At 38.7% G+C, this 15454-nt stretch overlaps 1 protein-coding gene across 1 annotated transcript in view; it reads left to right on the plus strand.

The window, feature by feature from the left end:
- The first annotated feature begins 246 nt into the window (after positions 1–246).
- UFC1 (ubiquitin-fold modifier conjugating enzyme 1) overlaps positions 247–15454 on the plus strand; it is a 36317-nt gene continuing 21109 nt past the window's right edge. Inside the window, exon 1 of the mRNA XM_043964678.1 lies at positions 247–349. The gene's annotated coding sequence lies outside the window, so the exon portion shown is untranslated. The remainder of the gene's footprint in view (positions 350–15454) is intronic.

The raw sequence follows: 15454 nt of genomic DNA on the forward strand, positions 1-15454 counted from the left end.
GCGTCAGAGTAAGTAAAAAGACTGGAGGCCGGTGGCCATTTTTGGTAGGGGCAGGTTGGGAATGTTGGGCGTTCCTGGTGGCTTTGGCTTCGGGACCATAGAAGGGAATTGGGAAAGGCAGCCATGTTGAGTGAGGAAAAAGGGTAGCACCTGTGCCCGACTCGTACTGGCTTCACTGCTATTGGAGAGAATACGAAAAGGGAGCCATTGCGGATAAGGGCGGAACTTGTGCGAGAGACTGCAAGGCCTGGGATGGGGGGGAAAGGTGTGGGGCAGGGTTCATCTTCCCGGGAACCCCAGACGGAGACTCGAAGACTGGCAAGAATAAGGCACGGAGGTCTCCTCATCAGTGAGTCTTGTACATTCCATCTCTCTTGGGGGCCGAAAGAGTGGGGGACCCACCTGCTGTTGTAGCTGGTTTCAGGACGTGGTCCGATGAAGCGAATAAACTCCTGTCTCCCTCATTGTTTAAAATACAGCCTGTTCAAAGTTAAAACCTAACACACACACACACACACACACACACACACACACACACACACACACACACACACACACACACACTCTCACACTCACAGCAAAAGAAATTCGGTATATTCATTGACAGAAGTGGAGGTAGAGTGGATGGGGTGCTAAGCCTGGAATCAGAAGGACCTGAGTTCAAATCCAGCCTCAGTTAAGTGGTGGTCCTTTTGGTTTGGTTTTGGTTTTGGTTTTTGAAGAACAATGACCTCTTGAGTATTCTGTGAATTAGATTTAAATCAAGCAGAGTTGCTCAAAGTTGTCAGGCTCACTCTCTTCCAGAGTTATGAAAGTCCAGTGGCAGGATGAAAGGGCATGGCCTTGGTGCCTTCAGTGTCGGACCAAGCTCAAAACGCTCCCCAGCGCCTGTTTCCGCTGCCTTCGTGGCTGTTGGAACAGATCGTTCTCCTCAGCCCATTCTGCCAAGGAAGTCTCATGCTTGGGTAGACATTCTCCTAAGTCACCAAAGGGTGTGAGACCCCTCGGTTCCCCTCAGCCTGGTTTAGCGTGTTGGCCCAAGATGGTTTTACCGGAGCGTGACCATTGAGAGTGCTACAGCTTCTTGGAGCCACCCATAGAGGTGTAGACAGGTAGACACCAGAGGTGCAGGAGCAGCCCTGACAAAGGCTAGTCCTCTCTGCCAATCCCCTATACTCCAGATGGAAACACTACCAGCAAAGAAAGAAAGAGAGGGAGGAAAAGAAAGAAAGGAAGGAACCATTAGAACAAGTAGCCGATGTAATAGAATGGCATGAACATAGTCATAGAAACTCTAAAATAGGATGAGATGTTGGAACACTTGGATCTACAGTACAGAATATTGCAAAACAAACAGATGAAATAAAAGAAAGAGACAAAGTTGCATCAGATATTCGTGGTTTGCCAACAGCTACAAAAAAAAGATGATGACAGTGATTAAAACCAAGTGTGGGGGGGCGGCTAGATAGCACAGTGGATAAAGCACCGGCCCTGGATTCAGGAGTACCTGAGTTCAAATCCGGCCTCAGACACTTGATACTTACTAGCTGTATGATCCTGGGCAAGTCACTTAACCCCCATTGCCCCACAAACAAACAAACAAAAAAAAACAAACAAAAAACCAAGTGTCATTTAGTTGTGTGGACTGAAGCAATCATTCATTTCCTCTTAGCAGAGCAACTGGCAAACAAAACCTTCCCTATTACTGAATTTAAAGCAATAGAAGAAAGGGAAATGATGTAGATAGTGAAGAAACTTCCTGCTAGTATTGGTTGTTCCTATCTTCTAAAAATCAAGTTCAGTTACATAATGTTTGATGTTCTGGAGAGGCAGCCAGTGCTGCTGATGATAGAGCAGGTAAATATTCTCATATTTTGTTTTGTTTTGTTTTGTTTTTGCAGGGCAATGAGGATTAAGTGACTTGCCCAGGGTCACACAGCTAGTTAAGTGTCAAGTGTCTGAGGCTGGATGTGAACTCAGGTCCTCCTGAATCCAAGGCCAGTGCTTTATCCACTGCACCACCTAGCTGCCCCCTATATTCTCATATTTTGGAGAAAATGTTCAAAGAATAGGGATTCACTGATCAATGAATTTTTAACATGTATGAAACTCTTATTCTGGAAAAGAATGTCTTCTAGAACTTAATTTCTTTTTTTCTTTTTTTGTGTGTGTGTGTGAGGCAATTGGGGTTAAGTAACTTGCCTGGAGTCACACAGCTAGTAAGTGTTAAGTGTCTGAGGCTGGATTTGAACTCAGGTCCTCCTGAATCCAGGGCTGGTGCTCTATCCACTGCGCCACCTAGCAGCCCCCAGAACTTAATTTCTAAGAAAGAGAAAACAGTTCGATTTATAGTGCTAACATTTTAAATGACAACAATATTTTTGTCATAACAACATAAGCTTGTCTTTAGATACAGTATTCAGTAATTAAATATTTTTGATTTCCATAATTGATTACTTTATAACATACTTAAATCAGAAATGCATTTTTCTTATCTTTTTCTGATATGTTAATAAATACAAAAGAACTTCATAACATTTTTTTCATTGCATATTTCCACAGAGCTGGAACCAATCACCATATTTTAAATATAGTTATAACTTCAAATAGTATAAATTTGAAAAAACAGGACCACTTCATAGGAATTTGTTATTTGAACTAATGATGAACTGGCTATGATCTTTTTGCATGGAGGGATGAAATGGGGGGCTTTGTATATGTATCTTGTATTACTTTGCCTAGTGATTTAATTGGTTTAAGGAAACTCCCTCTATTATTGTAGTTCTGGCAGTTGCTTGGGCTGTTGATTTGTTAATTATACTTCTTTGTTACCTGAGAGAATTCAGTTTGGCATGGGGGGGTGGAGGTGGGGGGGGGCGAGGGTTCTTTGAGAAATGATAGATATATATGAAGAAAGCATCAACATGACATTTTATTTGTTTGTTTGTTTGTTTTTTTAGTGAGGCAATTGGGGTTAGGTGACTTGCCCAGGGTCACACAGCTAGTAAGTGTTAAGTGTCTGAGGCCGGATTTGAACTCAGGTACTACTGACTCCAGGGCCAGTGCTCTATCCACTGTGCCATCTAGCTGCCCTCATGACATTTATTTTAAAAGGAGAACCTTCCACGAGCAGAAGACCATTCTGTAAACATTTAAGTTCCTACTTTGTGCTGGACTAAGTGCTAAGCACTGGGAATACAAATAAGAAAAAGAAGGTTCCTATCTTTTTTTTTTTTGTGAGGCGATTGGGGTTAAGTGACTTGCCCAGGGTCACACAGCTAGTAAGTGTTAAGTGTCTGAGGCCGGATTTGAACTCAGGTACTCCTGAATCCAGGGCCGGTGCTTTATCCACTGCACCATCTAGCTGCCCCTGAAGGTTCCTTTCCTTAAAGAATTTATAATCCATTGGGAGAAAGAAGCTGAAAGGAGGCGGCACCACTTCTTGGCCTGGGGGCATGATGTTCCCCAGAGTAGCTACTGATGGAAAATGGAGAATTACCTGGAAAGTTCTGAAAGTTCTGAGCCCTCCATAAAGAAAAGCTTTGAGAGTTTATTGCTTCATCCTCCTTCCCTCCCATCAGAGGGGAGAGAGACTGAGGGAGTTGAGTAGGTGTTGAGAACCACCTCTACCTCCCCCAATCTGTGTAGTGGCTTGTTCTAGGGGAAGCAGGATGTTCCCTGAAGCTACTGATAGAAAAGTTACCTAGTTATAGTAATTCTTTGTGTTAACTTCGGTCAGTCCTTTTATCCCTCTAAGCAGTTTCCTAATCTATAACAACTAGAGAATTGGACTGGATTTTAAAAGTTCTCTCCAGCTCCGAAATCCTATAATTTTTTGAGGTAGAGGAACTAAGCTATATCATATTTGTTACACTTCAATCTCCTCTGTTCAATGTGGTTAATACTATCCAATCCCAGTAAAGTAATAAAATATGGTGGTGATATTGATGACCAAATAAATGGTTTGACCCCTTGTGTAGTTGTAGAGGCTATAATTACATGAGCTAAGTTGGCTCTGAAAAGGAGATATATGGTTTGTCCATGTGTAACCACAACAGTGGGGCAGCTAGGTGGTGCAGGGGATAGGGTACTGGGCTAGGAGTCAAATCTGGCCTCAGACACTAATTGTGTGACCCTGGAAGTCACTTAACCCTGTTTGCCTCAAGTTACTTCGTTGTCTGTAAAATGAACTGAAGAAGGAAATGGCAAACCATTCCAGTATCTTTGCTAAGAAAACTGCACATAGAGTCACAAAGAGTCGGATATGACTAAAACACCTGGCCAACAAGCTGGAACACTGTCCCCTCAATATATAGACCTTATCTCCAAGTCAGGGCAGGGGGAGATTCATTTTCTGGAGGAGGCAGACACCTTGCAAGCTCAGAAATAACTGCCATTTCAATTTTCACTGCATATCTGGGTATTTCTACCTCTCTTATTCCTCAAAACCTATATTGAAATTTATACTTCAATTTTCAAAGAAATCAAAGCTATATATACTCAGGAAAAGATACTCTAAATCACTATTGATTAGAGAAATGCAAATTAAAACAACTCTGAGGTATCACCTCACATCTATCAGATTGGCTATGATAAAAACGGAAAATGATAAATGTTGGAAGGGATATGGGAAAACTGGACACTAATGCACTGTTGGTGAAGTCGGATGCTGATTCAACCGTTCTGTAGAGCAATTCAGAACTATGTCCCAAAGGCTATAAAACCAGGCATACCCTTTAACCAAGCAATAGCACTACTATATCTGTAACCCAAAGAGATTAAAAAAAAAAAAAGGAAAAGGACCTATATGTAAAAATATTTATAGCAACTCTTTAAGTGGTGGCAAAGGATTAGAAATTGTGAGGATGTCCATCAGCTGGGGAATGGCTGAATAAGCTGTCATATGTGATTTTTATGGAATAGTATTGTGCTATAAGATATGATGAGCTATGTGTTCTCAGAATACCTGGAAAGACTTACATGAACTCATACAAAGAGAAATGAACAGAACCAGGACAACATTGTATACAGACAGTTTTCTTAGCCCTTTGGGCATAGTTCTAAATTGTTCTCCAGAATGGTTGGATCAATTCACAACTCTTCCAACAACACATTAGTGTCCCAATTTTTTCCACATCCCCACCAGCATTTGTCATTTCCCTCTTTAGTAATGTTAGCCAACTTGATAGGTATAAAATGGTATCTCAGAGTTGTTTTAATTTGCTTTTCTCTAATCAATAGTGTTTCAGAACACTTTTTTCATGTAACCATTGATTGCTTTAATTTCTTCTTCTGAAAACTGCTTGTTTATATTCTTTGACCATTTATCACCTGGGGAATAGCTTGTATTTTTATAAGTTTGGCTCAGTTCCCTATATGTTTGAGAAATGAGGACTTTATCAGAGAAACCTGTTGTAATTTTTTCTCAATTTCCTGCTTTCCTTCTAATTTTGGCTGCATTAATTTTGTTTGTTTAAAATTTTTATTTTTATGTAATCAAAATGATTTGTTTTGCCTCCCATGATCCTCTCTCTCTTGTTTGGTCATAAACTCTAGCCTTATTCATAGATGCAATAGGTAAATTTTTCCATGCCTCCCCAGTTTACTTAGGCTATCACCCTTTATGTATGTCACTCATCCATTTTGACTTTATCTTGGTATATCGTGTGAGAAGTTGGTTTACACCTAGTTTCTGCCAAAGTACTTTCTACTTTTCCCAATATTCCCAGCAATTTTTGTCAAATGGCGAGTTCTTGCCCGCCAAACTTGGATCTTTGGGTTTATCAAACACTATAAGTTACTATGGTAATTTATTTCTGTGTATTGTACATTTAATCTAGTCTACTGATCCACCACTGATATTCAGTATTATAAAGAAAAACAACTTTGAAAGATTAAGATCAGTGCAGTGGTCAGCCATGTCTCCAGAGAGCATAGGATGAAGCTTGTTACCCAGCTACTAACAGAGAGGTGATGAAACCAAGATGCAGAAAGAAACATACATTTTTGGGTATGGCCACTGTATGGATTTGCTTTGCTTGACTATGCTTATTTGTTATAAGAGTTTTTTGTTTGTTTTTTAAATAGTTGAGAGAAGATTGGAGAGGAACATAGCAATGCCCTTTGAAAAGAGGGCTATTGAAACATTTTCCAAAATGAATAGAAGAGGGAGGCAGCTAGATGGTGTAGTGGATAAAGCGCTGGCCCTGGATTCAGGAGGAACTGAGTTTAAATCCCACCTCAGACACTTGACACACTTACTAGCTGTGTGACCTTGGGCAAGTCACTTAACCCTCATTGCCCTGCCCCCCAAAACATGCATGGAAGGGAACAGAATGAAGCATAGACTAGCAGGATGGTTTTGAAAGTAATGTGCAATTTATATACTTTTCTTTTAAGCAAGTGTTATGAAATGGAAACTCATAGTTTCATATACGAACCTCTTTTTTGTGTTCTGTATATATGTAGAAATATTCTTTTTGGTACGTTTAAGTTTAGAATAAAGATAAAGTTTAAAAAAAAAGAATTATTGCCAAGAAGTGCCCCACTGGTGACCAGACTGTTAAACATAGATTATTATAGTAACAGAATCATAGAGCACTATACTGGAGAGGGAGGGGGGATAGAAAACTGAAGAATCTTGAGAATTTGACCTGAGGAGATCTCATTTCTGCTCCCTGGGCTGCACTGGGGCTAGAATCCTGACCTTTCTGACAAGGTTTCCATATTCCAGAAATTTTGTCAGCTTGCCATCTGCAAATCAGACTAGAGAGTTCACTCACAGTTGCAGTCTGAGTAAAGAACTTCTTGAGGGGAAGAAGTAGGGCAGCATTTTTTAGCCTGGCATAGGGCCCTAAATTCATTTCTTTGCTCACATACCTACTTGACAACTAGGAACTTGCCTATGAGGAGAGTAAGCACAGACCTTATTATGAGATAAGGTAGATATGGAAATAGAGGCAGACACAGTAAACACTATTCTATGGGGAAGGTACCAGTTTATACACAATATAATTGTGGTTTCCAACCTTTTCAAGTATGAGAATGCCCTTTTAACGTGAAAAAAAATTTCATGGTGTCCTTTCCCCACCTGAGGTGCTAGTTGGTTGTCTCCATTTATTGAGAAAATATACCATGACAAAAACCTAGCACTTTAATTCTTTAAAATTAATTTATAATAATAGCTATTGTAATAAGTGTTTGGGCTCAGTCTTCCAGATCAAGGCCTGCTACATCTACCCCTCAGGGCTCTTTTTTTGTTTTGTTTTGTTTTGTTTTTGTGGGGCAATGGGGGTTAAGTGACTTGCCCAGGGTCACACAGCTAGTAAGTGTTAAGTGTCTGAGGCCTGATTTGAACTCAGGTACTCCTGAATCCAGGGCCAGTGCTCTATCCACTGCACCACCTAGCTGCCCCCTACCCCTCACAGTTCTAAGGGTATACTCAGAGGTTGAAGTGTTGCTTCTGTAATGCTAATGGCTTGCCCTCCTGGTTTTGTTTCTCTCACTTTTAGCTCCTAGTGACTTGTACTCCAGCTCCATTTAAAATAAATTAGCTTGGGGCAGCTAGGTGGTGCAGTGGATAGAGCACCGGCCCTGGATTCAGGAGGACCTGAGTTCAAATATGACCTTAGACACTTGACACTTACTTAGCTACATGACCCTGGACAAGTCACTTAATCCCAATTGCCCTGCAAAAAAAAAAAGAAAGTAAAATAAAATAAATTAGCTTTTAGATAAGGATATTTACTTTGAAGGTATAGCAAGAACAAACATATAAACATTTCTCCCTAACACCCTAGGGGCATGGTCTCCCCCATCCCACCTTGGTCTCTGAGGGCAGTGGCTTCACTCTTAGTTCAGATCCTACATAGCATCAGTCCTGTCACGTTCCCATTCAAAGGTTCGAGATGAGTCCTTGTCTTGGCTCCCTCTGGCCTGGGTCCTGAAAGTCATTCCTTGTCCTTTGGGGCTTTGATGCTGAGCTGGCAGCAAAACCTGGCATGGTTCCCAACTTCCAGATTGCTGGATTCTTGGTGTCTTGCTCTCCCTAACTCAGAACCTCCATATTAATCTTTGCCCTTGGAGAGGAAGGATTCTCCCTTGTGAACATGGTTCCACCACTTCCATGTGGGAAATATTCATTAGCCACACATGCCATGAGTTTGAAAAATTTGTGATTACTTTTTTTTTTTAGTGAGGCAGTTGGGGTTAAGTGACTTGCCCAGGGACACACAGCTAGTAAGTGTTAAGTGTCTCAACCTTTGTTTATACAAGCTTTACAATTTCAGATTTTTCTCCCTCCCTCCCACCTCCTCTAGACAGCAGGTAATCTGATATAGGTTTTATATATATATATATACACACATACACACACACACACATAATAACATTAATCCTATTTCTGCATTAGTCATGTTATGAGAGAAAAAAAATCAGAGCAATGATGGAAAACCTCAAAATAGAAAAAAAACAACAGCATCAAAAACAAAAGAAATAGTATGGTTCATTTAGCATCTGTACTCTGAAGTTCTTTTTTTTTTTCCTGGATTTGGAGATCCTCTTCCATCACGAGTTCCCTGGAACTCTTCTGTGCCATTGCATTGGTGAGAAGAATATAGTCCACCCCGTGATTACTTTTTAAAAATAAAAGTATTTTATTATTTTCAAGTTACATGTAGAGATAGTTTTCAACATTTGTTTATATAAGCTTTCCAATTTAAAATTTTTCTCCCTCCCTCCCCCCTCCCCCAGACAGCAGGCAATCCGATATAGGTTATATATATATATATATATATATATAATAACATTAAACATATTTCTGCATTAGTCATGTTATAAGAGAAGAATCAGAGCAATAAGGGAAAACTTTAAAAAAGAAAAACAACAGCACCAAAAACAAAAGAAATAGTATGGTTCAATTAGCATCCACATTCCACAGGTTTTTTTGTGTTTTTTTTTTCTGAATTTGGAGAGTCTTTTCCATCATGAGTCCCCTAGAACTTTCTTGTACCATTTTATTGGTGAGAAGAATCTAGTCTATCACAGTTAATCAATACATAATATTGATAATACTGTGTATAATGTTCTTCTGGTTCTGCTCATCTCACTCATCATCAGTTCATGCAAGTCCTTCCAGGTTTCTATGAATTCCTCCTGCTCATCATTTCTTACAGCACAATAGAATTCCATTACATTCATATGCCACAACTTTTTCAGCCATTCCCCAATTGATGGGCAACCCCTCAATTTCCAATTCCTTGCCAACAAAAAAAGAGCAGGTATAAATATTTTTGTACATATGGGTCCTTTTCCCTTTTCTATGATCTCTTTGGGAAAAAGACCAAATAGTGGTATTGCTGGGTCAAAGGGTATGCACAGCTTTCTAGCCCTTTGGGCATAATTCCAAATTGCTCTCCAGAATGGTTGGATCAATTCACAGCTCCACCAACTATGCATTAGTGTTCCAATTTTTCCACAGCTTCTCCAACATTTATTATTTTCCTTTTTTGTCATGCTAGCCAATCTGATAGGTGTCAGGTGGTACCTCAGAGTTGTTTTAATTTGCATCTCTCTAATCAATAGTGATTTAGAGCATTTTTTCATATGGGAATAGATGGCTTTGATTTCTTCATCAGAAAACTGCTTGCTCATATCCTTTGACCATTTCTCAATTGGGGAATGACTTGGATTTTTATAAATTTGATTTAGTTCCCTACATATTTTAGAAATGAGGCCTTTATCAGAAGTACTGGCCATAAAAAATGTTTTCCAGATTTCTGCATCCCTTCTAATTTTGGATGCATTGCTTCTGTTTGTACAAAACCTTTTTAATTTAATGTATGTGATTACTTTTTTTAAAAAATTTTCCCCATCTGGAAAATTGGCAGGCATGGGTTTTGAACACATTGTTCATGTCCCCAATCTAAAAGAGGCCTCTGAGGTCTCTGAGGGATAAGCATTGTCCTTTCACTTGCTTCCCTAGCACCAGGAAGGAATTTCAAAACAATCAATGTAGTGCCATCTTAAACACTCCAGAAATGCAGGTGAAAATCAAAATTGTCCCCAAATATAGAGTTATGCAGATTAAAAAAAGAATATTTCACAAAGCTTACCAATAATTTTTACTTTTAGTCTTTAACAAGTACCTGAATTGGTACTGTAAATGTTGTTCCCCAACCTAAAGGCAATAAAGAAAAGTAAATCAGGGGCAGCTGGGTGGCACAGTGGATAGAGCACTGGCCCTGGAGTCAGGAGGACCTGAGTTCAAATCCGGCCTCAGACACTTAACACTTATTAGCTATGTGACCCTGGGCAAGTCACTTAACCCCAATTGCCTCACCAAAAAAGGAAGGAAGGAAGGAAGAAAGAAAGAAAGAAAGAAAGGAAGAAAGAAAAGTAAATCAGCTTCATGTCTCAGAAGAAAACCTAAACCCTACAGAACCCCATAGATCATATGGGGTTCTCCCCAAAGGCATTAAGGACCTGTGATGAACTGGAAGTCAGCCCCTCACTCTCAGGTAAGAAACCAACTCTCCTGGCTGGGATATCCTCCACAGAATTCCCAGGACGTCCTTCTGGGAATCTTCCACTATCCCTCAGTTCACAAGGCTATCCTTAGTGGGTCTGGAAAATTTACTCTGGGTCTGTATTCCAAAAACAACCCCAAATTTCGGCCAGTGAATCTTTGCCACTGTAAAGGCAATCTTGCTGGAATTTTATACTCACCCAATAACAGCACAAGTAGATTCGTTTAGAGAAAATATCACACAAGATCAAATAAATCCCAAAGACAAGTGAGGCTTGCAAGAAAAGGAATTAATCGCTAAAGGTTGATTACTTGGGATGTTTAGATACAGAGACGAGTCTAACCCTATAGACTTGAAGGGCATATGGATCTCAAAATAAGGCAAGTGATCTAGGTTGGTTCAAATGCAAGAAAAATAAAAGGAAGAAAAACATTTTTCAACTAGGCATGAGCATTTTTTTTTTTTTACTGAGGCAATTGGGGTTAAGTGACTTGCCCAGGGTCACACAGCTAGTAAGTGTTAAGTGTCTGAGGCCAGCTTTGAACTCAGGTCCTCCTGACTCCAGGACCGGTGCTCTATCCACTTCACCACCTAGCTGCCCCCTAGGCATGAGCATTTTAATGATGCCAAATCCATGCTTCTCATTTGGATTTGCTTTATTGTGTCTTGGTTTCTCATAAAGTCACTAGCTTCCATTTGTTCAATCCTAATTCTTAGGCAATTATTTTCTTCAGAGAGCTTTTTTTTTTTTGAGCCACCTAGCTGCCCCACAAATAGTTTTTTAAAAAGAAGAAAAAGAGGGGCGGCTAGGTGGCGCAGTGGATAAAGCGCCAGCCCTGGATTCAGGAGGACCTGAGTTCAAATCTGGCCTCACTTGACACACTTGACACTTACTAGCTGTGTGACCCTGGGCAAGTCACTTAACCCCCATTGCCCAGCCAAAAACCAAACAAAAAAAAAAGATCAAAACAGATTGATACATCAAATAATATGATATCCTTAATTATTGTACTCAGTAATACAACATTTTACTGAAGTTAAAGATAAAAATTATAATTCTGTATCATTAATGAATATCTGTTCAAATTCTTAAAGTTCTGTTAAATAGAATACAGTGATTTATATAAGAAACCATTCATCAAGTTGCATTTATACCAAGGATGGTTCAACATTAGGAAAATAATCAACATTATCAATAATATTAAAAACAAAATCATCCTAAACCACATGATTATCTCAATATGTACAGAAAAAGCTTTTGACAAAGTACCATACTCATTTATGCTAAAAACCCTACAAAGTATGTATAGGCAAAGTGATCTTTTTAAAATGTCATAAAAAGTATCTAAAACCAAAATCAAGCATCACAGACAATGGGGATACCCTAGAACTTTTTTGATAACTTAGGAGTAAAGCAAGAATGCTTACTTTCTCCACTGGTATAGTTCTGTAAATGCTAGCAATAGCAATAAGACAAGAGAAAAAAAATAAAGATGGGTAAAAAGAAGATAAAACTATTCCTATTTGACAAAAATATGATGATTTAGTTGGAAAATCTGAGGGAATCAGCAAAAAACAATAGTTTCAGCAAAATTGTAGGTTAGTAAAAAATTTTTTAAAAAAGTTAAAAGCCAAATACTTGTCAATATAACAAAATCCAATAGTCAATAACAGAATTGTCATTTCAATTCCACACCCCGACAAAAAGCATGAAGTATCTGAGATTTGATCTACAAAAACACACAGAAAGCACATATATGTGTGTGTGTGTGTGTGTGTGTGTGTGTTCAATGATAAATTGCTCCTTTAAAAAAAAAAGAATTTAAATAATTTAAATAGCTGGCAGAATATTCAGTGTTCAAGCAAAGTTATTTAATTTTTTTTTTTGTGAGGCGATTGGGGTTAAGTGACTTGCCCAGGGTCACACAGCTAGTAAGTGTTAAGTGCCTGAGGCCGGATTTGAACTCAGGTACTCCTGATTCTAGGGCCAATGCTCTATCCACTGTGCCACCTAGCTGCCCCCTATTTTAAATTTTTTAATGCTATACCAATAGAATTATCAAAGGGACACTTTATAGAACTTGACAAAATAACAAAATTCATTTAAAAAAACAAAAGATCTAGAATATCACAGGAAGTTATGAAAAGAGGTAAGAACAAAAGAGGAATAGCCTTACAGATTTCAAAATGTATTATAAAGCAGCAGTAATTAAAACATCTGATATTGATTTAGAAATAGATAAAATAATAGTACAGACTAGACAAGAATAAATCAGAAATGATAGAACTTGATAACCCAGTGTTTGATAAACCTGAAAACAAATTACTTAGGAAAGAGCTTCCTATTTGATTCAAAACAAAACAAAACAAAACACTGAAATTGAAAAATTAGGCTTAGATCAGCACTTTACACTGCATTCCACAACATGTTATAAATGGATGTGTCCTTAATATTAAAGATCCTGGTATTAAAAAAATTAGAAGAGAAGCACATCATAAAATAATAATAGCTATGAGTAGAAGTAACCAATTATTAGAAATAATTACAAAAGATAAAAACCGGTAACTTTTTTTTGTTTGTTTTGTTGGTTTTTGTGTGTGGGGTTTTTTTTGTTTGTTTTTTTGGTGAGGCAATTGGGGTTAAGTGACTTGCCCAGGGTCACACAGCTAGTAAGTGTTAAGTGTCTGAGGCCTTATTTGAACTCAGGTCCTCCTGAATCCAGGGCTGGTGCTCTATTCACTGCGCCACCTAGCTGCCCCAAAATAGGTGACTTTGATTACACGAAACTGAAAAATTTCTGGACAGAATTAATGCACTTAGCATATGAACAGAAGCAGTCAAATGGGAAAATTTTTTTTTTTATCAAATTTCTCTATTAAGGGTTTGGTATCCAAGATATACAGACAATTAACAGATTTATCTAAGACCCCAAACCATTCCTCAATAGATGTGGTCAAAAGATATGAAGAAACAGTTCTCAAATGAAGAATTGCAAACTATTGTTATTTATCCTTTGTTTTCAAAGAGGAATTACAACACAAGTGAGGCAAGGTTGCACAAAGTTGTCAGCCTCACTCTGTTCCAGAGTTATTGAAGTCCAGTGGCAAGACAAAAGTCAAGACGTCTGGCGGCGATAACCTGGGGTACAGTGGATGATTTTGACATCTTTAATGTCTAACCAACCCATAAGCATTCCAAAGGACTTGCTTCAGACACCTTCATGGCCATTGGAACAAATGCTCTTATCCATCCATTCTGCTAGGGGAATGTCTTCATGACCCACCAGAGGTCAGTAACCCACAAACTGGTTTAGCCCCTCTACTGAGATTATTTACCTACATGTGGCCACGGCCCATGCCACAGCTTCTTGGAGTCAAAGGTGAGAATTGAATTCCAGGTAGATATTACTGTTGGATGAGCAGTCCTGTAAAGGGCTTGGCAAGATGTGTTAGTCCTTGAATACCCCATATACCTCTGCAAATTATTAATAGCCATATTATGAAAGAATTTTTCAAATGTCCTATAATAAAAGAAATGCACAATAAGACAATCCTGAGGTTTTAGCTCATATCCTGCAAATTGGCAAAAATGACAAAATGTGGTAATAGTCAATGTTAGAAGGGTTGTGGTAAGATAGGCCCACTGGTGCATTGTTGGAGCAGCTGTGAATCAGTACCATTTTGGAAAGCACTTTGGAATTATATAAAGTGACTAAAATATCCATATCCTTTGGCCCAGAGATTCTATAACTAGGCTTATACCTCATAGAATTATTGATAAGAAAATCCTGATGTACACCAAATAATTTATAGCAGCACTTTTTGTGATAGTCAAGAATTGGAAACACAATAAATGCCTGTTGATTGAATAATGGCCGAGTAAAATGAATGTAATGGAATAGTGCTGTGATATTAGAAATGATGGATGTGGGAGCAGCTAGGTGGTGCAGTAGATAAAGCACTGGCCCTGGATTCAGGAGGACCTGAGTTCAAATTTAGCTTCAGACACTTGACATTTACTAGCTGTGTGACCCTGGGCAAGTCACTTAACCCTCATTGCCCTGCCAAAAAAAAAAGAAAAGAAAAATGATGAATGTGATAAATACAGAGAAACATGGAAAGATTTACATAGTCTAATACAGAGTAAAGGGAGCAGAGCCAAAAAAAATATACACAACTACAACAATATAAGTGAAAAGAACAAAATACAAAAGTGAAAGTTATAAATTATAAAGAACAAGCATGGCTCAAAATAAGATATTTGAGAAGCCCCTCTGCAGAGAAGGGAGTCCCACAAGTGTTGCACGTTGCACATATTTTCAGAGTTTTTCAACATATTGATCAGTTGTACTGATTTTTTTACTCTTTGTCTTTAAAAAAAGTATTTGTTGGGGCAGCTAGGTGGCATAGTGGATAAAGCACTGGCCCTGGATTCAGGAGAACCTGAGTTCAAATCTGGCCTCAGACACTTGGCATTTAGTGGCTGTGTGACCCTGGGCAAGTCACTTAACCCTCATTGCCCCACCAAAAAAAAAAGTATTTGTTATATAGGATGGCTTTTTGGACAGGGGAAGGAACAGGATACTGTGGGAAATGATGGTGTTTTTTAAAAAGATAAATAAAAACTTATTTTAAAAATTATTATAACTGAAGCATGCTATTTTTCACTTTCATTTTTTTCTTGAGTCCTCTTATACAAAATGACTAATATGGAAATATTTTACATAATTGCACATGTATAACCTATATCTGATTGCTTACCACCTCAGGGAGGGGGAAGGGGAGAAAGGGAGGGAGAAAAGGGTAGAATTTGGAACTCAAAACTTCAAATAAAAATGTTTATTTTTTTAAAAAACCCAAAATTACTATACCTGGCTCATATGGATTCAACATAACATTTGGCATCCAAATTATGTGGCCAGCCCATC

Source organism: Dromiciops gliroides, chromosome 4, assembly GCF_019393635.1.
Source record: "Dromiciops gliroides isolate mDroGli1 chromosome 4, mDroGli1.pri, whole genome shotgun sequence".
NCBI classification, from domain to species: domain Eukaryota; kingdom Metazoa; phylum Chordata; class Mammalia; order Microbiotheria; family Microbiotheriidae; genus Dromiciops; species Dromiciops gliroides.